The 14,956-nt window shown below is 43.1% G+C and overlaps 1 protein-coding gene across 5 annotated transcripts in view; it reads left to right on the forward strand.

Moving 5' to 3' along the window:
* Positions 1-14,956, forward strand: part of PCGF5 (polycomb group ring finger 5) — a 295,109-nt gene that overhangs the window by 28,995 nt on the left and 251,158 nt on the right. Inside the window, exon 2 of one of the 5 annotated variants that reach the window (XM_029609855.1) lies at positions 3,657-3,760. The exons of the other annotated variants lie outside the window; for them this stretch is intronic. The gene's annotated coding sequence lies outside the window, so the exon portion shown is untranslated. The remainder of the gene's footprint in view (positions 1-3,656; positions 3,761-14,956) is intronic. 5 annotated transcript variants of the gene reach the window in all.

Consider the following 14,956-nt stretch of genomic DNA (forward strand, 5'->3'; position numbering starts at 1 on the left):
TCTAGAAAATAAATAAATAAATGATCAGGTTGGGTTTGTCCCACACCGCTTAGCAGCTAATAATGTCTGCAAAATTGTCAACTTGATATGGTGGGCGAAGAAAGCTGGTATTCCCGCAGTCCTTCTGTTGATTGACGCAGAGAAGGCCTTTGACCTTGTACACTTGCCATTCTTGATTGCGGTATTAAAAAAGCTATAATTTGGAGAACATTTTTTTACAACAGTTGAGGCAAATGTATTGCTCTTCTAAAGCCAAAGTAAAAGTCAATGGGGGGGGACAGCCAGGAATTTTGTATTGGCCACGGTACTCGTCAGGGATGCCCTCTCTCCCCCGCTATTATTTGCCTTATTCTTAGAGCCCTTAGCTGCAAAAATCTGATCCTTCCCAAGTATTAAGGGGTTACAGATAGGACAGGTTGCATTTAAAATTTTGCTGTTTGCAGATGACATAATGCTTGTTCTATCTGACCCGGCTACTTCTTTGGAGGGGGTCGTCTCAGAATTGGCTAGCTTCAGTAGGGTATCGGGCTTTAAAGTAAATGCAGAGAAATTGGAGATTCTTAATTAACCTCAGTAGCTGGGAGGTTAATATTATCTTAAAGACCATTTCCACTTTCGATGGGCTAAATCCGCAATTAAATATCTGGGGTTTTTTGGGACCAAATGTATCTGACCTGTTTGCTTTAAATTATATCCCTCTGATGCATACTATAGATAAAGACTTTGAGAAATGGAGCAGAATCCCCCTCTATTCATCTTTACGTTCTACCCTCCTCAGTTAATCAGATCATCCTAGGTTTGCCTTGGTTGAGATTACACCAACCCAAATTAGACTGGGAGACTTTGTAATTAGCGGCTGGGAGACTTTGTAATTAGCGGCTTGCAGTTCCAAGTGTCACCATGACTGTTTGAACTCTGTTAAGCCTCTCTTACATAATTCACCCCTCATTGAACCCACTCTTCCTGATCTACCACATCAATACTCTGATTTTTCTGATGTCTTCAGTAAACAGCAAGCTGAGACACTGCCTCCTCATCGTGATTATGATTGTGGAATTGAGCTCCTTCCAGAAAACATTCCCCCTTGAGGAAGAGTCAATGCACTCTCATAACCAGAGACAGAGGACATGAACCTCTATATCCAAGAGGTGTTTACTGAAGAAAATGTTGGGGAGGTACCAGAAGTTTTCATGGGTAATGATTCAGATGGACTGAACCAAATAACAGTGAACCTAGAAGATGTGGTAGGCCTGATTGACAAACTGAAGGGTAGTAAATCACCTGGACTGGATGGTATACACCCCAGGGTTCTGAAGGAACTAAAAAATGAAATTTCAGACCTATTAGGTTACAAATTTTTGCTATCATTAAAATCATCCATTGTACCTGAACACTGGAGGGTGGCTAATGTAACCCCAATATTTAAAAAGGGCACCAGGGGCGATCTGGGAAAATACAGACCAGTTAGCCTGACTTCAGTGCCAGGAAAAATAGTGGAAAGTGTTCTAAATATCAAAATCATAGAACATATAGAAAGACATGGTTTAATGGAACCAAGTCAGCATGGCTTTACCCAAGGCAAGTCTTGCCTCACAAATCTGCGTCACTTTTTTGAAGGAGTTAATAAACATGTAGATAAAGGTGAACCGGTAGATGTAGTGTGTTTGGATTTTCAGAAGGCATTTGACAAAGTTCCTCATGAGAGGCTTCTAGGAAAAGTAAAAAGTGATGGGATAGGTGGCGATGTCCTTTCGTGGATTACAAACTGGCTAAAAGACAGGAAACAGAGTAGGATTAAATGGTCAATTTTCTCAGTGGAAGGGAGAAGGCAGTGGAGTGTCTCAGGGATCTGTATTGGGACCCTTACTTTTCAATAGGGGTGTGCATTCGTTTTGAACTTGTATGTAAAACGCTACTTTTTTTTTTTTTTAACTTAAAAAAGTGATGAGGCGAAAACGATCGGATTTCCAACTTATTCAACATCGCTATGTTGAATACGTTGGAAATCGCGATCGTTGATCCTAAATAAAAATTTAAACCCCTCACCCTCCTTAATCCCCCCAAGACTTACCAAAACTCCCTGGTGGTCCAGCGGGGAGTCAGGAAGCCATTCCTCTATTCCTTTGCGAGGAGCACGTGACATCCGCGTCACTCCGACGTGACGCAGACGTCACGTGCTCCTCGCAAAGGAATAGAGGAATGGCTTCCTGACTCCCCGCTGGACCACCAGGGAATTTTGGTAAGTCTTGGGGGGGATTAAGGAGGGTGAGGGGTTTAAATTTTTATTTAGGGAACCGGTGCACGTATGGACATAGACTCAACTTATGGAATTCTCCATATGTCCATATTGACCGAAATTGACCCCCCTTTTCGACTTATGGACTTATGAACATAAACTTTTTGTCTGCACATCCCTACTTTTCAATATATTTATAAATGATCTGGAAAGAAATACGACGAGTGAGTTAATCAAATTTGCAGATGATACAAAATTGTTCAGAGTAGTTAAATCACAAGCAGATTGTGATAAATTGCAGGAAAACCTTGTGAGGCTGGAAAATTGGGCATCAAAATGGCAGATGAAATTTAATGTGGATAAATGCAAGGTGATGCATATAGGGAAAAATAACCTTTGCTATAGTTACATAATGTTAGGTTCCATATTAGGAGCTAGCAGTCAAGAAAGAGATCTAGGCGTCATAGTGGATAACACATTGAAATCATGGGTACAGTGTGCTGCGGCAGTCAAAAAAGCAAACTGTTGGGAATTATTAGAAAAGGAATGGTGAATAAAATGGAAAATGTCATAATGCCTCTGTATCGCTCCATGGTAAGACCGCACCTTGAATACTGTGTACAATTCTGATCGCCGTATCTCAAAAAAGATATAGTTGCGATGGAGAAGGTACAGAAAAGGGTGACCAAAATGATAAAGGGAATGGAACAGCTCCCCTATGAGGAAAGACTAAAGAGGTTAGGACTTTTCAGCTTGGAGAAGAGATGGCTGAGGGGAGATATGATAGAGGTGTTTAAAATCATGAGAGGTCTAGAATGGGTAAATGTGAATCTGTTATTTACTCTTTCAGATAACAGACTAGGGGGCACTCTATGAAGTTAGGATGTGGCACATTTAAAACTAATCGGAGAAAGTTCTTTTTCACTCAACACACAATTAAACTCTGGAATTTGTTGCCAGAGGATGTGGTTAGTGCAGTTATTGTAGCTGTGTTTAAAAAAGGATTGGATAAGTTCTTGGAGAAGTCCATTACCTGCTAGCTATTTATTTATTTTATTTAAACAGTTTTTATATACCGTTATCTAGACAAAGTCCATCTTTACGGTTCACATTAAAACATTAAAACCGGATAAAAAGATACAATCACTATAAATAAAACATCAAAATCAAATTATAAAAGAAAATTCAATACAACATTATCCATATCAATAGTAAAAAATTAGAAAATTTAAAACCTTGCTAAAAGTTAGAAAATTTAAAGCCTGCTGAAAGGAACTAATTGCCTGGTGACAAACTTTCCATTTGCATATTACTCGACTATGAATGCTTGCCTAAATAACCATGTTTTTAGTTCTTTCTTAAATATCTTCTTATCCTGCTGTAGTCTCAATTCTGTTGGCATTTTGTTCCAATATTTCAGGCCCGCGATTGATAACGCTCTATCTCAGACTTCGCAAAGATGAGCTGATCTAATATTCGGGATTGAGCGTAACCCTTTATTTGATGATCTTAAATTACGTTGTGGTACGTGTATTCTTATTGCTGTATTTAACCAATCTGTCATGTCTCCATATAAAATCTTATGTATAATACATAAAACTTTAAAAATTATCCTTTACTCGATTGGCAGCCAATGAAGGTCTTTCAGAATTGGGGTAATGTGATCTCCCTTTCTTGTGTTAGTCAATATCCATGCCGCAGTATTTTGTAAAATCTGTAATGGCCGTAAGGTACTTTTTGGCAAACCTATCAACATTGCGTTACAATAGTCAAGTCCTTTTAAAATCAATGCTTGTAAAACTGTTCTAAAATTTTCATAAGATAAGTGGTTTGAGACGTTTCAACATCATTAATTTGCAATATCCTTCTCTATCTTTCTTCGAGATATGAGCTTGACCATTAAATTCCGTATCCATATAAAAACCTAGATTTCTTGCAACATTTACTAGATCAACCTTATTAACAGTATCTAAACTTAAAATTGGTTCATATCTTATTTTCCTATCTAAAAGCATAAAAACAGTTTTGTCTAGATTTAAAATTCATTTTAATTGCGTTAAAACTTGTTTAATTATTTCTAAATACATTTTTATCAATTAAAAAGTCTCACCTATGTCAGTCTTGATCGGAAACAAAATCTGAATATCATCAGCATACACAAAATACGTTAAGTCAAGTCCAGTTAACAAATGACATAGGGGAAGTAAATATATATTAAACAATGTCGCCGACAACGCAGAACCCTGTGGAACGCCTGTATTTAAATTAATAGTGTCTGAAAATGTATCTTATATTTTTACTGAAAAAGTTCTATTTGTTAAAAAGGACCTAAACCATCTTATAGTTGCCTCAACTAGGCCAATCTCAGTCTCGTGAGCAGTAATTCGTGGTCCACCGTATCAGAAGCGGCCGACATGTCTAGAAGCACCAATATATATCTTGTACCACTATCAAAACCCCTCAGTATGGTATCATTTAACGATAGCAGTAAAGACTCGGTATTATGGTTTTTTCGGAACCCATGTTGTGTGGGAAAAAGAATGTTGTTATATTCAAGATGCTGCTATTAATTAAGTTGACTTAGAAAATAGCCACTGCTATTACTAGCAACTGTAACATGGAATAGACTTAGTTTTTGGGTATTTGCCAGGTTCTTATGGCCTGGATTGGCCACTGTTGGAAACAGGATGCTGGGCTTGATGGACCCTTGGTCTGACCCAGTATGGCATGTTCTTAGGTCCTTCTTTGTCAAGAAAAAAGACGGCTTGCTGTGACTTTGTATCGATTATCGAGACCTGAATGCCATCACACGAAAGAACCAGTATCCCATCCTCTTCATCACGGAATTATTCAACCAATTCAAGGGAGCACAGATTTTCATAAAATTGGATCTTCGGGGCGCGTATAACCTGGTGCGAATTCGTGAGGGGAATGAATGGAAAATAGCTTTCAATACTCGTGATGGACATTATGAATATCTTGTTATGCCTTTTGGTCTATGTAACGCACCAGCAGTGTTTCAAGCCATGGTCAATGATATTTTCCGCGATCTCCTTTATTTACATGTCCTGATTTACTTGGACGATATCCTCATTTTTTCAAATCCATAGACCAACGTGTCACCCACGTGCGATAAGTCCTCCAGCGCCTCCTTGAAAACAAGCTCTTTGCCAAGATAGAGACGTGCGTGTTCCACAAGAAGGAATTACCTTTTCTGGGCTACATCATTTCTCAAACCGGTCTGCAGATGGACCCAGAAAAACTTAGGGAAATCCTGGACTGGCCTAAACCAGTAGGTCTTAAAACATTACAACTGTTCTTAGGATTTTCTAATTATTATCGACAACTCATTCCTGCCTATTCAACTTTGGTCACACCTCTCACAGCTATGACCAAGAAGGGGGCCGACATCCATAGTTGATCCCCAGAAGCCGTCAGAGCCTTCCAACTATTAAGAATTTACTAAAGACTCATGTTTACAATGTCCAGACTCCACTAAGTCTTTTTTTTTTTCTCTAAGTGTTTGCTAAAGGATAGGGGCTAACCTACTACAACCATCGAAAGAGGAGTCACTTGCGCCTATTTTTCCAAAAACTTTTCTGTAACAGAAAAGAACTACACAATCTGAGATCGAGAACTTCTAGCTATTAAGCTAGCATTGGAGGAATGGCGACACTTGCTGGAGGGGGAAAAGCACGTCATCCCTATCTATACGGACCACAAAAATTTGGCATATTTATCACATGCACAAAATCTGAATCCGCGGCAGGCCCGTTGTGCCCTATTCTTTAGTTTTTTTTAATTTTAAGCTACTCTTTCGTCCAGCCAAGAAGAATCAGCAAGCTGATGCTTTATCAAGAAGTTTTCTTCCGGACGACATTCTAGAACCACCTCAACACATAATTGACCCTGCCCGCAATATGATCGCCGCTACACTTACGATTCCTATAGGGAAAATAGTAGTTCCCAAACGCTTGAGGGAGAGAATCCTATGGTGGGCCCATGAATCCCACGTGGCTGGTCATCTGGGTTTTCGGTGCACCAGAGAGCTTCTCTCCCACCATTATTGGTGGCCACAGTGGAAGGAAGACACTAAGAAATTCGTTGAAACTTGTCCTACTTGTGCCACGCATAAGCCCTCCCGGACTCGACCATGGGGTTTACTACAACCCTTAGCGATACCTGACAGACCTTGGTCCCACATGCTATGGATTTCATCACAGACTTACCCTCATCTGAAGGGAACAATCCCATCTGAGTCGTGGTAGACCGTTTCTCTAAGATGGCCTACTTTGTTCTCCACCCTGGTTTACCCTCAGCATCAGATTTGGCTCGTTTATTTATTCAGCACATCTTCCGAATCCACGGACTTCCCCAACACATCCTTTCGGACAGAGGAGTGCAGTTTACAGCATGTTACTGGAGACATTTATGCAAAAAATAAGGAATTCAACTCGACTTCTCATCAGCGTATCACCTGCAAACTAATGGATTGGCAGAACGAACCAGTCAATCACTCAAGACTTTCCTGCGCTGTTATGCAAATCAACGCCAGGACAACTAGTCTTCGTTACTCCCTAGGGCAGAGATGTGTCACAATCACTGCACACAGGCCACCAGGACATCACCTTTCTATTTGGTTTTCGATCGACATCCCCGGATACCGCTACCGATTGCCACCCCTTCATTTTGCCCTGCGGTTGAACTAGTCACCCAAAATCTGAAGGACTTATGGAGGGACACTCGCATCCTCTTACAACAGGCTGCAACCAAGGCAAAAAAACAGGCAGACAAGAAGCGAAGACCATCCCCGCAACTTCGACAAGGAGACCTATTCTGGTTAAGTACCCGGAACCTTAGACTACGCATGCCCTCCTTGAAATTCGCCTCTCATTTCATGGGTCCATTTCTAGTCAAGAAACGGATTGGAAAGGTCACATATGTTGCGACTATCACCTGCACAACATATTTCATATTTCCCTCCTTAAACCAGCAATCTTGTCCTGGCCTTCCAAAAGGCTTATACAAGTCTCAACTGATGTTGTGGAGAAGGACACGCAATATGAGGTAGAGGAGATTCTGGACTGTAGACAAAAAGGTCTGTCATTTCAATACTTGATATCTTGGAAAAATTAAGGTCCAGAGGAGAACTCGTGGGAACCAGTCAAGAACATTCAAGCACCTCAATTAATACATGACTTTCATCGGCGATTTCCCCTCAAACCCAAGCCTAAAGGGCAGAGGAGAGGACCTTGTGGAGGGGTTACTGTCACAGTATGATCCTGTACCTCTATTTTGGGGAAGCCCTCCCGACATCGTGCGCTCCCTTCCTGCTGCTGGCATGGCTATGCGCTGCATCGCAACACTCAAATTAGTTCGTTCAGGCTCCGCCCCCCATGCTGACGTCCCCGATGGGCCCTGTGCTAAGCACGGGAAAAATCGCCATTTAAACCTGCTCCTCAGCACCAGCAAGTGCCTTGGCTTCAGGCTTGCTTTGCCGGTATGTTTTTGTTGGATTGCTGGTTTTTCGTTTATTTGGATTGCTCTCTCGGATTGTTGCCTTGCTGCCTACCTCTGACCTGGACTGTCTCCTTTGGATTGCTGCTCGCTGCCTGCCCCTGACGCGGATTGCCTTTTTGGATTATTGCCTTGCTGCCTGCCTCTGACCCGGACTGTCCTTTGGGTTGCTGCTCACTGCCTGCATCTGACCCAGACTGCCTCTTGGATTGCGTTCTGATCGCCTTGACTGACCCTTGGAGCAGTTCTACTCAAGGTAGGCTGTTATTCCATCACTGGAGTCCACATCACTACCATTTGGTAACACTTTGTCATGGTGAAATTGCAGGTATGGTGAATAGTGAACCAAAACCTTCAACTCGCAGACCTTTCTTGCCGAGGTTTGGGGTTCCAGGAAAAGCACCTTTCATGTGGGATACCTCATATGGCTACCCTCCAGAGGTTCGAAGGAGGGGAGCATGAGTTGCTCCACCATAAAGTTGAGGTCCCACGGCACAAGTGCTTTCAATCGCAGGATGCCCTTCATGAACTGGGAGACTAACGGGTGGGTTAGATATTGGTACGGCATTGCATGGACAACGATAGGTCACAATGGCAGCACTTACGTGGACTCTCACCGAAGCTGTCGCCAGTCCCGCTAGATACAGGCAATGGAGATATTCAAGCAAGAGATCCGGGGAGCAGGAAAAAGGGTCTGTGCCCTTGCTGTTGCACCAGGTCGAGTACTGGTGCTACTTGCCCTGATAATTTCTCCTGGTTGAAGATTTCCGGGATGACACCAGAACTTCCTGTATCTCAGTCAGCAAGTGGCTTAGTACCGTCTTTTCAACCTCCATGCAGTGAGATGTAATGAGGAGTGCATGGGGTGAAGCAGAGTGCCATTGTCTTGCATCAGGAGATTCGCACTGTGGCCCAGGGGAATAGGCAGAGTGATGGAGACGTACAGTTTTTGAGATGAGTGGGATTGGGGTGTAAGCGTAAATAGTGAAGAGGTCCATGCATGGAATGCCCTATTTCACGAAGAGCTCATTCATCACGTCCTGGTGGAGATCCCATTTGTGTGGGAAGATTCTGCTTAGTCTTTCGGCTGTGGTGTTTCCAAACCCCCCCCCTCCCCCCAGATAGGTCGCTTGAAGAGTGATGGAGCAGTCCTTCGCCCATTCCAGGATGCACACCGCTTCCCTGCACAACATCAAGGAACATGACCCTCCTTCCTTGTTTATGTAGAACATTGTGACCTGATTGTCTGAGTGGATCATGACTCTCTGCCCTGTAAGAATTTCTTGAACATGCGGACGGCATTCCCTATTGCCCTGAGCTCCAGATTTATCTGCTGGCCTCTCTCCCAGCTGGACTAGAGCCCTTGCATCCGTACCCTTCCCAGGTGGGCACCCCATCCTTTTCTGGAGACATCCGTAGTGAGGACTATTTGATGAGCCGGGGAGCAAAATGGCGCTCCAGTGGTAAGAGCTGCAGGGCACAACTACCAGTCCAACTAACCTTTCATGACTGGGGTCAGAGTCACTCACCTTCACAGCGGTTGTGAGAACTGAGTCCACTGTACTTTCAACCCCTATTACAAACATCGACTGTGCAAGCAGGTACGTGGCACCACATGAATGGCTTCCACCATGTGGCCCAGCAGGGTCAGGATCTGATGGGCTGAGGTGTGAGCACATTAGTTTAGTTTGGAATGCTCTACCGGTTGAGTTAAGATTGCAAAGGAATTTGAAAACGTTTAAAAAGGCATTAAAAATGGCTTTTCAATCAAGCATGTGGAACATATACAAGCCAGTGATTATTTGATGTTTGATTTATTTGATTTGTAATTTTAAGATTTTATTTTATTTGTATTTTATTAAGTATGTATTTTGATAGTTTTATTTTAGGACTGTATTTTAAATTTTTAAATTGTGCATTGTATTGTGTGTAATTGTAAACCATTGTGAAGATCAACACCAAACATCGGTATACAAAACCGACTAAATAAATAAAATAAATAGTTGGATGGCCAAAATGCGCACTGTATGGTCCTTGTCCGCTGGCAGGAACGCCCTTCCGAATGTGGTAATTATTCAAGTTCTAGTGAATTGTAGATTCTGTGTGGGTTGCAGATTAGACTTCTCAGTTTGATAATGAAACAGAGACCCTCCAGGCAATGGATGGTTAATTCCAAGTTGCTCTGTAGCGTTGCCGGTTGCAGTGCCACTATCAACCACTCGTCCAGGTAGGGGAACAGTTATATTTCCTGCTTTCTGAGGTGGGCAACTGCTACCATGAAACACTTCTTGAAAACTCTCGGGGCAGATGATAGACCAAAGGGCAGCACCTTGTATTGATAATGGCGCCTGTTGACTTGGAAACAAAGGTAGCGCCAAGACGAGCAGTGAATTGGGATGTGTGAATATCCATCCTTGAGGACCAGCAAGCACATCCAATCATTGGGTTGCAGAAAGGGGAGAATGGACTTGAGCGATGTCATCTTGAACTTCTCTCATAATAGGAATTTGTTGAGAGCCCTTAAGTCCAGGATCGGGTAGAGCCCACCTGACTTTTTGGGGATGAGGAAGTATTGGGAACAGAATCCCTTGTTCAGCTGGTTGTGGGGGATATGCTGAATGGATTGCTGGTGGAGCAAATTGGTGACTTCCTCTGGCAGGTTCTGTAAGCTGGGCTAATGAGATTGGACCAGTTGGGGAAGACCTGGGTTGTTCTTGAAGTTCGAGTACCCTTCTCTGACAATGTTCAGCACCAAACGATCAGAGGTGATCACTGCCCAAGACTGGTAGGAGGAGGACACTCTGCCCCCTTCCTTGTGCTGTTGCCACTTATTCCATTGCCTGCTGCGACCTTGCTGTCGCAACTGTGGTCAGGCTTGTGGATAAACCGGCGGGCGATAGGCTGGATATGGCCTGTAAGGCTGTCGCTAGTAGTACGCTTTCTTGAAGCTCGAATAGTACTTCCTGCTCGAGGACTGCTGGTCAGTAGGAGACGCAAGCAATAAAACTGCTATATTCTGCTCTTTCAACTAAGCCACGGTTTACTGTAACTTGTTGCCAAACAGGTTGTCTGGGAGTCACGGAAGATCAGTAAATTGCACGGAAGATCAGGATTGCATGGCTCTCAGCCAGTGCCGTTCGGAACGTTGTCCCGAACGGCACTGGCTGAGAGCCATGCAATCCTGCAGGCTGCTATGGCCCCCGCTATAGTTCAGGCAGACATCTTGAAGGCTTCATATATTGTTAACAGGTGCCGCAGCCCCTCCTCAAGGTCATGAAATTGCTGTGGTGGGCCTTAATCTGCGATGCAGTCGCAAAGTGGTCAATGACTGCAGGCCTTGTACAGGTATTGTGTAATGTAGAATTGGTGCTGTTGTATTTTTGCATTTAGCATTCCTACCTGGAATGCTCTCCTGCCAAAGCTAAGTACTTGCAGTCCCAACTGGGAGGGGTATTTGAATGGAGGTGGGATTTCTTGGCTCTTTTCATGGCCAATTCGACCACCACCGAGGCATGTGGAAGTTGGACCATGCTGTAGTACAGAGGTCCGTTTTCCGTGAGGTAGCTTGACCGAAAAAGGGGGATTCCCAAACCTACGTCATGACTGAGTCCAACACCACATGGGATGGTAAAGTGGTCTGTTCGGACGGCGCCTCGAAGATCTTCAGGATCCCCAGTACTTCAGCCCACAGGTTCAGCACTTTCCATGTTTCTATGTTAAGCTGAGCGCCCACCTTCTCCACAAATTTTGAATAGGAATGGTCTTCCGGTGGTGAGTTAGGCTTAGGCTGTTCCTCCGGCGGATCAGATGGGTACCCTATCGAGGAACCCGGCGAAGTAGGTGATGACAGCTGCGGAGAGATGTCTAGCTGTGGGTGGTACGGAGGGACTCGGCTGCTGTCCACTCACTGAGGAAAGGCTAGTGGGGCTAAGTCTCCTCGGCTGTAGAACACCCCCCCCCCCCCACGAAATCCCTTGGGGGCAAGGCCACCAGTAGGATGTCAGAGACCGGATCTTTAGGTGGAAGCTGTGACCGCTCTGTCTTGGAAGTCGTCTTCTGTCTCTTTTGGAGGGATTCCTGCAACTGCAGTGAAGACCTCTTCCTCTTGGATACTGAGGACAGATTGGAATAGACCCGTCTTGAGGACTCTGAGGAGCCAGTGGACATGCACTCAGAAGCAGGCTCCACATCAGTAAAACCCCGCTCTGCCAACTCTTCAGGGATAAAGACCACCTGGGGGTCCTCAGCCTGACGAGTCTTCTTGGAAGGCTTCCCGGTCGAGGAACCCAAGTCAGGTTGCTCTCGGTGACTCGACGCTTTTTGCATCAAGGACATTGACGCTACGTACCCTTGCATCGGCCTTTATGTTAAGGGGTCATCCCGTGTCAAACCAGATGTTGCAAGGCGATGGTGCGTTGGTGCGCTAGGTAGCAACCGCCTCTCTGGGTAGGGGCTTCAGCTTCAAGGTATGTGTCAACGGCACATCTCATGCGCTGTGCCTTGGTCTTTGCTTTGCGTCGACTGAGAGCGTCAGCTTCGCCCGCCATGTTGAAGCTTTGATGCTGGATGCCGCAGATTTTCCTGCGGGTTGTGGCGGCGCACTCCATGCATCTGGGAGGCATGGGGGGCGCAGAGGCACGGAAGGGAACTGGCTTACCTGTTCAGGCTGCTTGTCCAGTGATCCCAATGAGGCCCTCTTCAATTTTTCAGGGCGACTGGAGCGCGGTCCATATGAGGAATAGCCCGACAGGTGCTCTGAAGGGGGGGCATAGGACCCTGATTCCTCCTCTCACAGCCGGGCTATTTTGGCGGCACGTAGTTGCTGGGCCCTGGGGGACATGCAGCCGCAGTCCTGCAAGAGGCCTCATCGTGCTCCAGGCCCAGGCATATGTAGCAATAGTTGTGTCCGTCTGTGACAGACATGATTTTTCCGCACTGGCAGAATTTAAGACCAGGCGGTCTGGGAGGCATTCCGACTCTGTAAACAAACACAATCTTTGAGGAGAAAAAAGCTCTGTGTGCAGCTGGCAACGGGGAAAAAAGAGACTGAGAAAGATAGAGCTGTGAAGGAAAGGATGCGCAGCCACACACAGAGCAAAGCTCTGTCATTTTTAAGAAGCTCCACCTTGGCAACCTCAGAAAGACATCACAGACAGCATGGCCAATTCAGCCTGCTTATCTGTGGGAAAACAAAGAGTAGGATTAAACTGTCTGTTTTCACAGTGGAAAAAGGTGTACTGCTTTAAGAATCTGTACTTGGACTGGTGCTTTTTAATATATTTATAAATGATCTGGAAAGAGGTAAGATGAGTGAGGTGATCAAATTTGCAGAAGACACAAAATTCTTCAGAGTAATTAAATTGCAGGAAGACCTTGTGAGGCTGATGTGGAGAAGTGCAAGATGATGTATATAGGAAAAAATAATCCATGCTGTAGCTACAAGATGTAGGTTCCATTTTAGGACTTACCACTCTGGTGTCATAGTTGATATTACATTGAAATTGTCAGTTCAGTGTTCTGCAGTGGTCAAAAAAGCAAACAGTATGTTAGGAATTGTTAGAAAGGGAATGGCAAATAAAATGGAGGATGTCATAAATGCCTCTGTATCGCTCACTGGTTAGATCATACCTTGAATCCTGTGTGCAATTCTGGTGGGTGCATCTCAAAAAATATATAGTTGCACTAGAGAAAGTACAAAGAAGGGCAACCAAAATGATAATGGGTATGGAGCAAGCTCCCTTATGAGGAAAGGCTAAAGAGGTTAGGGCTGTTCAGCTTGGAGAAGACATGGCTGAGGGGGGATATGATAGAGGTCTACAAAATGATGAAAGGACTTAACAGGTGAATATAGAAAAACATGGTTTAATGGAACTCAGTCAGCATGGATTTACCCAAGGGAAGTCATGCCTCACAAATCTGCTTCTTTTTTTGATAGGGTTTATTTATTTATTTAGCCATTTTATATATCATTCTAAATGAAGATCACAACTGTTTACATCATGAGATACAATACATGAATTGACAAATACAATCACTTAATGTGTTCATATAACAGTTTAAAGATAGACACATACTATGTCTAAAATTCTCAGGGGCACATACGTTGATTAGTGTTATTGGGGGTGAGAAGATATGTAGGGATGAGCTAGCATTTTTAACTCAGTGTATCGGTGGGATATGAGGGTGATGCAAAAGAAAAAGGTTTCGGTTTCAGTTTCAGGTTTATTTGGGAGGGGTTGGAAAGCGATGTGATAATGAGGATTGAAAAGTTCTGTGGTATTGAGTTCACTAGTTAGGTTCTTAATGAATTTTCCCACATAGGGGTAAGTATTGAGATCAGAAAAGTTTAAGTTGGGATATAGGCATTTTTTTTTTTTTTATAAATTTTCAATAAATAATCACAAGAATCCTCTTGTACAGCAATATGGATAATATTATGTTAAGAAAATATCTTCAAATCCATTACCTTCATTTTCAAGGAAAAAACAAACAAACACAAGTTCTCCAAAATTAAAGAAACAAAGGAGAGACCAGCTATTTTTCCTATGATGAAACAAAGAAAGAAAAAAGAAATTACCCCGAGAATACCCCACTATATTAATTCTAGCACCCACTGGCATATATATATATAGGATTTCTTCAGGAATGCGCATCCAGAAATGCTCATAATTGTGTAGGATAGAAAAACATATTTCAAACTGGAATAATGTATCAAACATTTATATGGATATCTCAGTGTAAATTTAGCTCCACAAGATAAAGCTTCAGCTCTCATTTCTAAAAACGTTTTCCTCCTTAACTGCGTAGCCCTTGCTAGATCAGGATAGATCCAAATATTTTGGCCATAGAACTATAAAGGACATTTTCGTAGGAAGAATCTTAATACAGCATTTTTCTCAGAAATAAAGGTAAATGACACAAATAATGTAGCACGATTTGTTACCATTGTATCTAAAGACATCTCTAAAACAGACAGATTCATAGATTGCTCAGACAATTGTTGATCAACTAATAATTCTTGATTCTGTTGATCTTTAGACAGGTACATTTTAGAAATAGGTATGTTATCTAATGGAAATCCCAATATCTTAGTTAGGTATGATTTAAACAAATCCATAGGAGGTACTAAATTAACACAAGGAAAATAGAGTATACAAAGATTTAAAATTTTCAAAGTATTTTCAATATTCTCAATCTTCTTTG

This window comes from Rhinatrema bivittatum, chromosome 7 (genome assembly GCF_901001135.1).
Source record: "Rhinatrema bivittatum chromosome 7, aRhiBiv1.1, whole genome shotgun sequence".
Taxonomy (NCBI): domain Eukaryota; kingdom Metazoa; phylum Chordata; class Amphibia; order Gymnophiona; family Rhinatrematidae; genus Rhinatrema; species Rhinatrema bivittatum.